Source organism: Strix aluco, chromosome 3, assembly GCF_031877795.1.
Source record: "Strix aluco isolate bStrAlu1 chromosome 3, bStrAlu1.hap1, whole genome shotgun sequence".
In the NCBI taxonomy this organism is placed as follows: domain Eukaryota; kingdom Metazoa; phylum Chordata; class Aves; order Strigiformes; family Strigidae; genus Strix; species Strix aluco.
In genome coordinates, this window is record NC_133933.1 from 2,710,600 (window position 1) to 2,720,808 (window position 10,209).

At 46.0% G+C, this 10,209-nt stretch overlaps 1 protein-coding gene across 1 annotated transcript in view; it reads right to left on the reverse strand.

The window, feature by feature from the left end:
* Positions 1–8,794, reverse strand: part of BCL11A (BCL11 transcription factor A) — a 113,222-nt gene extending 104,428 nt beyond the window's left edge. Inside the window, exon 1 of the mRNA XM_074817130.1 lies at positions 8,753–8,794. The gene's annotated coding sequence lies outside the window, so the exon portion shown is untranslated. The remainder of the gene's footprint in view (positions 1–8,752) is intronic.
* Between the last annotated feature and the right edge of the window lie 1,415 nt (positions 8,795–10,209).

A 10,209-nucleotide genomic window follows, 5' to 3' on the forward strand; every position in this document is an offset into this window, starting at 1 on the left:
CCTGCCCAAAAGCATCACGCTCATTTGCTCTTAAAAAAAAAAAAAAAAAAAAAAAAAAATTCCGTCCCTCTCGGGCTTTTCCTCCGGCGTGAAGGTTCAATAACGCAACCAGCGAGCTGCAAACGCCGGGCATGAATCACCGGGAAGCCTCCGCCACCACCAACTCTCCTGGCCGCCCTCCTCCACACCCCCACACCCCCCCGTCGCCACCGCCCCCCCGGGTGAGCCCCAGCCCGGGGCGGGGCCGGCGGCTCCGCCGCGCTTTTGTCCCGCCGCCGCGTCCGCGGGCCGGCGGCGCCCCCGTGAGGCGGGAGCGCGGCACTGCGGCCCCGGCCCGCCGCTGGGCTCGGGGGCACCCTCCGGGCGGGCACCCCCCTTCCCGGGCGGCTGCGGCTCGGGGGCACCCCCACACACACGCCGGGTGCGCGGGGCTCGGGGGCACCCCCCCCCGGGGCATCCCCCCCCCGCCCCAGACGCCGGGCGGGGTCAGGCCCCGGGCCAGAATAAAGTTGGTGCTGAGCTGCGTCTGGAGCAAGTGAAGTGTCAGCGGGAGCAGGCAACACTCAACTCCTGCTCTGACCCTTGAGGAATTTTGGCCCTCGGGTAGTGGGAGAGCAGCGCAGGACAGAGGGACAACTGGGAGTCCTCCAGAGTTGAACAAGCCCTAAATTCTGCTATAAAGGAAAGTTCTTCCAGCACCCCTGGAGAAGTATGACACCTTTGGAGGGTGACACCGCTCAGCTACATGCTGTTTCATCCCCTTCCAGTGCACCCTGTCCTCTCCCCGAGGAACTCGTGCAGAACTGGGGTACATCTCATAGTGCAGTAGCCCAAGGCAGGGCTCAGGGGGCCCTGGGATATTTCCCACCCTGGCTTCAGGATGACAAAACTCACGCGAAGCAGAGGATGGTAGATCAAACAGGTGCCTCAAGTCCACTACTGTGACCTTGCTGTGGTTGAAAGTTCACACTGCTGAGGCCACAGAAAGCCCACCCTCCATCCCCACACCCTTAAACACATCTCCCTGAGAATCTACTACACGGGAGACAACCCTGCAAACACTCATCAAGGGGCATCCCACAGAGTCCCTGCAACACCCACCCTCAGCCATCCGTGTTTATCCTGAAGCATGAGGACCATGAGCAGGCAGGACACATGGCAGAGGTTGTACAAGACTAGTCAAGTTACCACTGTACCCTCCCACACCAGGTTATACAATTATCAGACGGAGAAATAAGTGGGATTGTGGCAGGTTCCGTTTTATTTCCTTGCATCTCTTAAGTCTGATTATGGGGATGAATGTACAATTTTCTCAGGCATTATCGGTCAGCCAGGTCAGGTGGCATTGCATTTCCATTCTGTGTCAGTGCTCAGATTGAGCGAGAAGAATGAAATGTGGCAATTTAAACGGAGAGGCCCGGGGGGGGGGGAATAATGAGAGAATGCAGGAGCTACAGAGCTCCCCTATGAAGGTTCAAGGACCAGCTCCCGGTTGGAGAAATTAGAGGCCAAAGTCAGAACTTGAGCATAAGTTAATCAGGCTTTTCTTCCCCCCTCTTCTCCTTTAATTTCTTCCCTGCCTGCCTGCCCCAGTCGTTCACCAAAGGCCTGCAGGAGGAGAGGCTCCATCAGGCCACAGAAGAGGTACAAGAGAATACAGCCACCTTCCTGGGCCAGAGCCAAGTGTGTTACTGGGACAGCAGAGGAACCACAGTCAAGAGGGGAGAGAGAGAGCCTGTGCTCTAGGATAAGAAAACAGTCCCTATCTGGGCTTTTACTTCCCAGCAACAGCCAACTATGGGAATGTTTTTAAGGGTGTAATGACAAGGGAGGAGTCAGTAGGTCTTATTATCTTCCATCCCCACACTCCAGAGGTGGGAAAATATACCAAACAGACCTTCTGAGCTCAACAAGAGCTATAACCAAAAGGCTCAAGTTCAACAGAGACTTCAGCTATTTTAGAAGATGATTCTATAAGTCTCACAAAGCCAATATAGTATAAACACCATCATTATCTCTACCAGAAAAACACCGTGCCCTTTTGCCTTAACGATGGGGCTTTTTCCCTGCCATGACAGCACCTCCACAGCTTGGGTTCAGCGTCTGCTGGAGTCCCCCAGTTCTGAGGGGTGTCCCATAGCAGTCTGTGACCACTGGGATTACAGTAAATAGCTCTACCACTGCATAGAGCTGTTTCTCAGTTCAGACCCCAGGAAAGCAGCTCAAGCCAGCGAGAGGCAGACGGGGGATTTACACCTTGCTCCGACCTTGGCCCAACTCCAGGCAACACTAGGCTTGCTCAGTAAAGCCCCATCGGTTTTTCTGAGACCAGAGCTGGGCAGCTTAGAGTGATAATGTTTCAGTTTTACACTTCAACATGGACACATGCCCTAGAGCTTGAATTATCTAATGGATGAAAGCCAGGTGTGGGTGATTCTCATAACACAAAGAGTCCTCAAGAACCATTCTCAAGATGGTAAAGATCATTTCCCTATCACACAAAGCAGCAGGTGAAGCACACTGGCATGTTAAATGAGTACCATTAATTAGGTAATTGTGAGAACCTTTGGTTATGCCACCCCTCCTAGTTTTCCATGGACATTAGCATCTCCAGACTCAGCTTAGTAGGACAATTGTCTCTCTCCAGCTTGTCTGCAACTCCAGCTCCAAAGGGGTTATTAAATGAGTGCTCCAAGGGCTGGGAGACTCTGTAAGCCATATATATGGCTATTGCATACTTTCCATACCTATAGGGAACACTAAATTTGGCATATAACTCAAAGCATGGCCATGGTAGCCCTCTCCAGATGCTGCCAGCAAGCCCTGTGCTGTGATGTAATCACGATAGACAGGACTCTCTCATGAAAGCCAGCACCAAACAAAAAGTTCTAGATGGCTCTGAAAGCTTAACAGCCCATCACTAATCCTTTGCACATCCAGCTAGTATCCATGCTGAGTAGGTGAGATCCATCCCGCTGGGATTCAGAGATGTCTGTTACAGATAAAAGCATCATCACCAGTCAAGCGCTCCATTAGCTTGCTCGTCTCCTTCACTTCAACACCACAGTTCAGGCCCCATTCCTACACATTGTCCAACTACAGTATTTGGACTCTTGCAAAAACCCAAAACTTTGAAACTATCCATGCAATGTTTGTGTAGATGGCCTGTCTCTAGTGCAGCCTGTCAATTCAAAGCAATGCCTGCCTTAAATACGTGCCCCATTTACAGATTTAAAAATTTAAGAGCATATGCAAGACTACTACATGCAATTTATAAGAAAACACATGCAGAACAACACCCTAACTACAGATTACAAGCCAGCAGATTATTTTGTATCCTCTTAGAATTCATGTATAGCAACAGAAGATGCCATTCTTTAGCAGAACAGCAAGAAATACTGTGCTTATGCTGTTTCAGACACTTAATTCTTCCTAGAGCTCCCCTGTTGCACTCCAAGAATACGTCACAACTGGCAAGAGCTCACTGTCGGGCCCTGCCACACAGTAACCTGCCTGGCTCCACCTGCCAGCTTTACCTTGGAGCAGGAGAGGACCTGTGACAGGCAACCTTTGAACTCTTGTTCCCCGGTTAGAAATAAGGCCTCATCGCATCAGGTCCGAGAAAAAAAGACAACTTCTGCCACAAATTGCTTGTAATCCAATGTGTTCCTAAGGCAGTGGCCAGTATTTAACTTCCTGTTATGACTAGCTGCAATTGGACTGCTGAAAATAGACGAGCACATCAGCACTCCTTAAAACTAATGGCTAATTAACAAAATGAGTGCTAGTTCTTCCTTATTGACATGGCTGTACCTGTTCTGAGCATGCTGTTACGACCTTTTGCTTTAAGAGGAGTGCGGCTCCTCTGCCACATAAGGCCTCGTGGTACCCTAAACTATAAGAGGACACACAGAGCCCTGCACAGTGACAGTCTCTGAATCCCTTTAATCATACAGCACCAGAGTTACTATAAGAAGAAAAATGAGCTGGAGCATATGATATTCAAGGTTTTTTTGCAGATCTGCCTTTGCTTTTTGGCATTGCTTTGAGCAATTCACTCGGCCAACTCTAATTATTTTCCCCCAACCGACAAGTAGCATGTATGAAATCAAAGGACCCGGATTCATGGCTACCCTTGTGCAGGACGGGGTTCCCCACTGGATTATCCTCTGGGCATACGTGCCTGTGCTCCCACGCGAGAGACCCTGGCAAACGGCACAATCATGTCAGTGACAGGCAGGGAGACAGGGCCACTGGGTGGTCCTACCCCTAAATTATTTGCTGACTGCTTCCCTAGGGACCATGGCAACTGTGGCACAGACAAGAAAATCCCTAAGGACAGCACTGAACTGGGTCACTGCCAGTCACTTGCAGGAGAACAACAAGGGAGAGGTCCTCATTTTGGCATGCGGATGAGGTGCCGTCCCTGTTCTGTTGGGGCCAGAACCATCTCTGGCCCCAACACTCCTACCCTCTAAATTAAGGGCTACTATCCATCTGCAGAAAGGAAAGAAAAAAAGGAAGCAGTAGCAATACGAAGAGACAAGGCGTTTATTCCTGGCTCACTTGCTCTTAATGGAGATAACAATACCTCACTCCTTGACAGCAAAGCAGGGAGACTTAATGCGTGGAAGTTTGCCAAGTAAATTGAGATCTTTGTACAAAAGGCACTTTCGACATGCACAACTTCTGGCTTATTAAAGCAAAACAAAAACTGTTCACCTTGAGGAGTGTTCAGAAATTAGGAGCCACAGTTCCCCGTGGCACAGTGCCCTGCATGATTATTTCAGCTTGCACACAGCCAAACAGCAATGCTTGACTAGTTTAAATACCTCACACGCAAGGTGGAAAACTGAAGATGCAAGACCGCTCTGTCTCTTCCACACAATTTGCCAGTCATTCTCTGCGGCCCTGCTCTGCTCCCTTTGAGCAGCGTCTTAAGTCGTCAAACAAGGCGTTGCATTGTAACCTTATCACATACTTACATCTAGTATAAACGCACATACCAGAGAGGAAGGGTTGCAAATAAGTGGCCTATTTAGAAAGGTCCCAGAATACTTTCTGTGCAATTTTCTTCTCACTTCCCCATCCCTCCCTTCTTCTGAAATGGCAGGTAACCTGAGCAAGAGCAGTGTGTGAATTGATTTGGAGGCGATCAACGCATTGGTGTTCAGCTCCGGCCAGCTGCCGTGTCATTGATTGCCTCGGGATCGATTTGCACACCATTCCCGCTCAGCACACCTGCCAAGTCAGATGGAGAGGGAACAATGAAGTGAAAAGAAAATTATGTATTTGTGGTAGACACTTTCACCTCTCTCCACATCCCGCCTCGGGAGAAGTTGAGGGACCTGGACTGATTTCAGTGCTACTTTTAGCAAGTACTAGGAGAGAAGTCTGTACAAAAAGGGGAAGAACAGGGATCCGCCCCCGGCCCCCACCCCCAACAGCCCTTCGACAAAAGTTAAAGAAACTCACATTTCTGCCTATAAGAGAGGCACAGCAGGCCAGAGTTTTGACTGACACATAAATCTTTTACAGTACTATGCTCTTCTGTGCCAGCCATGGAGAAAACAGGTTGCCATTTGCTTCCACCTCATCTATAAGGGGTATTAGAGTACTCCAACACGTAAGCATTTCACAGATATCTACTACCAGTGGCAACGACAGTAAAACACCCTCAGAAGCATGCTCAGGACATGTTCCTGGAGAGACCCGTTATACTCACTAAGGTTGTCTATTGGTTGTCCTCAGTGGAAAAAAAAGGCTTCTATAATCAGGGCAGATAAGTCAGAGTTTGATCAGCAATTGGGATACTCTGTCCATGCCAGAAGTTAGTGGTAATTTGGCTCATGTCAGATGTGTGTGCTGCTAACATATCCTTATTGCCTGTGGGGTTTTTTCCCCCCCTTGGAATCAGGAGATTCTGATACCACAAACCAGGCAGTTATGTAATTTCTGTCATCAGATTGTCTCGCCCCCTCCCCCTATGTCATTGCTGCTCTCCTGGAGATAGCAGGACTGTCTTCATCAGGTCAAAGATTTGTTGTAGGTTGATACAAAAACCCTACAAGGTGGCGCTTGCAAACACCTCCTGCATCAAGAAAGGTGAGAAGTTACTCGCCCATCTTATTTTAGTTCTCTCTAGAGTCACATGTGAAATTCTCTGCTTAAATCCTGGATAACTCCAATTGAAACATATCCCTTTTTTACTTCCCCCCCAACACACAACAGTGTTCAAATTGATCCACTTTCTTCGTTATCAAAGCCCCACACAGATTCTGGCAACATTTTTCCAAAACCGCTGCAGAACTCAACTCCTGTTATCAACAATAGCCAGTGACTCTCAAAACACCTGGTTTCTTATGTCATTTTTGCAAATGGGTGTTAGGCTCCCAAGTCAACTGGAATGCATTGCTCGTAACCCCAAACTAAATAGGAAGACCTGGATGCCAGAGGACAGAAGTAATCTTAAAGCAAATAAATGCATTAATACAGGAAATTCTGGGCTATTATACAAGATGTTTTGAAAGCAAAGCCAGAGTCAGAAAATTCCTAATCTGCAGACTGCTGAAAGGAGAAAATTATAATCCAGACAGTGTCACTCTCTGCTTGCCACATTTTATCTTGTCTCCCTTATGCATCTGTTATTGGTCACCCTTGGAGACAAAAAATACTGGATTAGAATGGAGTTTGGTTTGACATTGTAAAGACATTCCTATGCTCTTGCTTGTTGGGAAATTTAATTTTCACAACATGTGTGAAATGGGTGTTATTTTTCCTTCCTAAAGAGTTTGGAGAAACAGGCAGAGTAATTAAAGGTTACACTTTCAGCTACTGTCACTATTATAGTTATTACACAATACAGTCATACTATTACAGTCACCACAGTGTTGTTGTGTTCCTCTGGTTTCGGTTTTATCAACTGGAGACACTTGCTTTCTAATTTTCAGGTACACTGCAGGCTTCTAGAGAAATCTGGGTCTGAGTAGCCATCTATTTACAAGTGCTAGGCAACCTGTTTTGTTATCCTATTTTCAGAAGAACTCAGCTTACATTTAAGCACTGCCAAACAAAACAACCTGGTACCATCAACTGCCCTGCAATTTACAGGATCTTTTGTGTGTTACAGAACCTGCTGAATGAAGAGAAACTTTAAGAACTGCAGAACTCTCAGAGTTCTTCAACAGCCCTGCCCTCAAAAACCCAATCCATTTATGACAGTGGCTGCTAAGCCCCAAAAGGCATTACTCCACAGACTCACTGTTTGGGTTTTATGCCAACTTGGTGCTATGGACAGCCAGGGCACAGGTACTCTCTGCCCAGACTGATGTTTGAGTTGCAGCCAGGGTGCAAAGGTGCTAAGAGCAAATGCTACCACTGGACTCCTACTGCCTTTTCATGGGTAGGATTGAGGGCTTGGGCCCTTCATCGCACCACACTTCAGATATACACACCTGCATGAATAATATAGGCCCATAAACATGTGTGTAAGCATATATATACACGTAAGTAGCACACCCAGTTCTGAGCTATTGTCTAGATTCCCTTTAGAGACCATGGAGGAAAATAACCCCAACTCTTGGAAATGTAACTCAACCTAATTGAAGACAAAACACAGCATGTTCTAGAAATATTTTTTCCCCCCTGTTTACTACACAGAGAATTTAGATAATAAGGTGAGCTATCAATACCTACAAGGCAAATGTCCACGTTTAGTCAAGTGACTTCCATCCTTTTAGGCTCTTCTAAAGTAATTGGTTTCAGAGAATAAAACATTCATCACTTCTTTCCAGGCAGCATGTCACAATAACCCTTCTTTCTGCCCACCTTTTCCCTTCAGGCTCTTCTTGATCCTTTCCACCCCACAGAGATTACGAAGGAAGTGTTCCCTGCCTTTTGCCCCAGTCATTTTACTCTGTGCTTCAAATTCCTCTAACATCCCCCACTGTTTCATCACATCATCTTCAAGTGCCTTGTTCTGAGCTTCCAGCTTCTCCTCCCCACTTACTCATCCTTGTCTCTCACCATACAGCCCCTGCACCCTCACTTCTGCTACTTAGCCGTCATCAGCATCACACACAAAAAGCCACTTGCCCGGAAGGTCTCCTCTCACCTTTGCCCCCTCCATAAACCAATCCTGTAAGGCCCTGTTCTTCCTCCACAAAGCAACACAGGACTCACTGCTTTTGTGACACCCACAAGAAACTGATACTGAAGCTAATAACAAAGATGTTATTGACTATTTAGGTACAGTTGGTCCATTATAAACAGCAGGTAAAAAAAGAGCAGCTGAACAGGGATAGGTGATTTAGAATGTCTCATTTTTCTGAGCTAAGAAACAAAACTGTGCTAAGCATCTACCTTCTGAAAAAAATAATCTTTTAAAGAAATAAAAAATATATAAAAATATAAAGAAATAAAAATACATCTAGACACCAACAACCGCTGAGTTGACCCCACAATGGTATAAGTGATTTTGGAATTCTCAGTTGCAGCAACGATTTTTAAAAGAGGAAGAAAAAAAAAAATGCACTTCCTCAGAGTAAGCCCTTTTCTCCATTGCTTGTATGTCATTTATGCCTACAGGATTGAGTTCCAAACACATGCAGGAGGAATGAATAAATTTTGAAAGTTAAGTTTCTCAAAGATAGATTGCAAAGTCACAACTTCAGCTTTACTCAGTTCCAGTGTATTGTCAACTACCCCCTGAGCTTCTCATGAAATTTGGAGAACTTCATGAAGAATAACTAACCTGAAGACAAAGGACACTTCAGAGGAGGCTGGAAGACAAGAAGCATTTTGGAGATGCATTCTGACAGAAGGTACCTGAAGGCAGCTAGCCCAAAAGGCCGCGAAGTGTGGTCAGCACTTCTCTCCACAACAGGATACTGCTGCATGCATCAGCTGGAACACAACTTCCTTTATCCTGGTGGCTGCTGTATACTGATATAGATATTTATGTGGATGGGTTGTTTGTTTGTTTTGTTGTTGGTTTGTTTTTTTTTTTTTTTTCAGTCCAGCATACTAATACTGTGTTTTATTGCACCTCTTGCTCTAACTTCAGTGGAGGTACATACCTAGAAAGGGTAAAAATTCTCTCTGAACCCAGTCCTGCTGCAAACACAGCAAGGTTGAGAATGTGCAGTCATGCCACACTTACAATTGTGTGGCTTCTCCACTGATACATTGTGAAGCACGCTAAGCATTGATGCAAATGTCAAATTAACAAGAAGGTCTGCATAAACATCCTCCATGGCTTATATTAGACCTGGTATTTTGGTGTATTTTAGTTGCTCTACAGAAGAGTTATTTATAGAGTTGAGGTTGCAAGAAATATGGTCTGTACCATGAGCTTTTGTTTCCTGACGGAAAAAAAGAGGTAGTCTTTCCAAAATGAAAGAGAAGTAACTTTCTGACATTCGGTGTTTTAACTGTGGGATAGAAAATAGTTTTTACAAATAATCAATCTCATCAGATATAGTTGCTTTGAACTCAGTTCAGAATACAGTTTGATGTGAAATACATCCATTCTATGAAATGGAAGTAAACATGGCTGGGTGAATCATGACAGGTTGTGAAACAGAGGCAGCTTGCTCTGTCCTTCGGGATATGTAAGTCTTCACCAATCTCCCCTTTCATTCTGGTCATCTCTAGAGGTAAGAAGATCATGGTAGGCTGGTAATCACCAAAACTAGGAGCTTCTTGTGCACTCCTGCAGTCTTCAGAAGGGAAAGTTATAGGAAATTTTGTCTCCTCCTCACTGCCAAAACCCATAGCCTGGTGGCTACCTCTGCTCTCTGTGTATCTTGTATCAAGCTGACTTGGAACATACCCAGATCTACTTCAATGGTGGCTTCTTTCTTATTGCTATTTGTGAGGTTGAATGCTAACCGCAGAAGAGAACGGTATTAATGTAGGGACTCTTCTAATAATCTACTGAAAACCAGCTTAAACCAGATAGTCGTAGGGGGTGGGAAGGAAGGGTTAGCTTTAGAGTGAGAGGAAGTGAGCACTCACTTTTTTTCAACAGTACAGCTGTCCAATGCAGAAATATCTTTCTCATCACAGATGTGGCTATGAGTGACAAAGATCTATGCCTCTGTGTTCAGCCATGTCCACACACAACATTTAGTGCTTTAACTGTATCACAAAAGACCCTGTGAAGACAGGTAAGCCGTTGACAGGCAAATCCTTCACAACCCAAGTGAG